Source organism: Rhamphochromis sp. 'chilingali' (assembly GCF_963969265.1).
Source record: "Rhamphochromis sp. 'chilingali' genome assembly, chromosome: 18".
NCBI classification, from domain to species: Eukaryota; Metazoa; Chordata; class Actinopteri; order Cichliformes; family Cichlidae; genus Rhamphochromis; species Rhamphochromis sp. 'chilingali'.
The window spans coordinates 31,911,748-31,914,247 of record NC_137945.1 but is presented as its reverse complement, the minus strand read 5'-3'; positions in this window follow the sequence as shown (position 1 = coordinate 31,914,247).

Genomic DNA, 2,500 nt, shown 5'->3' with positions numbered 1-2,500 from the left:
GCCCCGATAAGCGGCCGCCAAGGAGTGAGCCGGTGTGTACCTGGACGCCCATCCCCGGACACAAAGAACCACCAACGCACCGATGTCTGAGGGGGTCCGCCACTGGCAGGGGAAGTGGTGGTAGGGGGAGATAGGCCTCCAAACCTTGGAGGGTCTGAGATGTCCCCAGAGAGGTGGCGCCTGACACCCAACCTGACATATACAGTGGGGCAAAAAAGTATTTAGTCAGCCACCGATTGTGCAAGTTCCCCCACCTAAAATGATGACAGAGGTCAGTAATTTGCACCAGAGGTACACTTCAACTGTGAGAGACAGAATGTGAAAAAAAAATCCATGAATCCACATGGTATGATTTGTAAAGAATTTATTGGTAAATCAGGGTGGAAAATAAGTATTTGGTCAATAACAAAAATACAACTCAATACTTTGTAACATAACCTTTGTTGGCAATAACAGAGGTCAAACGTTTACTATAGGTCTTTACCAGGTTTGCACACACAGTAGCTGGTATTTTGGCCCATTCCTCCATGCAGATCTTCTCGAGAGCAGTGATGTTTTGGGGCTGTCGCCGAGCAACACGGACTTTCAACTCCCGCCACAGATTTTCTATGGGGTTGAGGTCTGGAGACTGGCTAGGCCACTCCAGGACTTTCAAATGCTTCTTACGGAGCCACTCCTTTGTTGCCCGGGCGGTGTGTTTTGGATCATTGTCATGTTGGAAGACCCAGCCTCGTTTCATCTTCAAAGTTCTCACTGATGGAAGGAGGTTTTGGCTCAAAATCTCACGATACATGGCCCCATTCATTCTGTCCTTAACACGGATCAGTCGTCCTGTCCCCTTGGCAGAAAAACAGCCCCATAGCATGATGTTTCCACCCCCATGCTTCACAGTAGGTATGGTGTTCTTGGGATGCAACTCAGTATTCTTCTTCCTCCAAACACGACGAGTTGAGTTTATACCAAAAAGTTCTACTTTGGTTTCATCTGACCACATGACATTCTCCCAATCCTCTGCTGTATCATCCATGTGCTCTCTGGCAAACTTCAGACGGGCCTGGACATGCACTGGCTTCAGCAGCGGAACACGTCTGGCACTGCGGGATTTGATTCCCTGCCGTTGTAGTGTGTTACTGATGGTGACCTTTGTTACTTTGGTCCCAGCTCTCTGCAGGTCATTCACCAGGTCCCCCCGTGTGGTTCTGGGATCTTTGCTCACCGTTCTCATGATCATTTTGACCCCACGGGATGAGATCTTGCGTGGAGCCCCAGATCGAGGGAGATTATCAGTGGTCTTGTATGTCTTCCATTTTCTGATGATTGCTCCCACAGTTGATTTTTTTCACACCAAGCTGCTTGCCTATTGTAGATTCACTCTTCCCAGTCTGGTGCAGGTCTACAATACTTTTCCTGGTGTCCTTCGAAAGCTCTTTGGTCTTGGCCATGGCGGAGTTTGGAGTCTGACTGTTTGAGGCTGTGGACAGGTGTCTTTTATACAGATGATGAGTTCAAACAGGTGCCATTCATACAGGTAACGAGTGGGGGACAGAAAAGCTTCTTACAGAAGACGTTACAGGTCTGTGAGAGCCAGAGATTTTCCATGTTTGAGGTGACCAAATACTTATTTTCCACCCTGATTTACGAATAAATTCTTTACAAATCCTACCATGTGAATTCATGGATTTTTCTTTCACATTCTGTCTCTCACAGTTGAAGTGTACCTCTGGTGCAAATTACTGACCTCTGTCATCATCTTAGGTGGGGGAACTTGCACCATTGGTGGCTGACTAAATACTTTTTTGCCCCACTGTAGACACAGACATACAGGCACACACAGATACAAACATCCATTCCCACCCTCATGCTCTCATATGCACTTACTCCACACTCAACCAACGTGGAGACAGACATAAAGAGACGTTGTACACACGATCACACTCCCCAAGCGTACTCTACAAACCGGGTCTAGGTGACCCCGCCCCTGGAGGGGGGAACTGCACCCAGACCCAGGTGGTGTTTCCCTTTTCCCTGCGGTGGGGGGAGGCAGACCGCCCCGACTCCGCAGCAGCAGGAAGGCTCCACACTCCAGACCGCAGTCGGACGGCCAACTCCTCCTCCTAGTCCTAGCCACCCTGCTCCAGCAGGTCGCAGAGAACGGGGGTGAGAGAAGACTCCGAACCTCCCTCCACCCGCTCATTGTAATGTTGATGCATGTGTGTTCTAAGGTGCATTTAAAACCCAGGAGGGCTTGGAGCTACCTGCCAGAGAGCAGCAGGTAAGCGCATGGTCCCTCCTGCTAGCCCTCAATGTCTACGTGTATTTAAAATTGAGAGGTGGGCAACGATGCCAGGGGTGGGGTGTACACCCTGATGGTACTTTGGACTCCGTGTATCGTGCCCACCCCCAAGATCCTATATGTATGTGTAATGAGAGTGTGAGTAATGTGAATGTCTAAGTTGTGGGATAAAATTGAGGCAGAGGCAGCCAGAAGGGGACAGGGGGG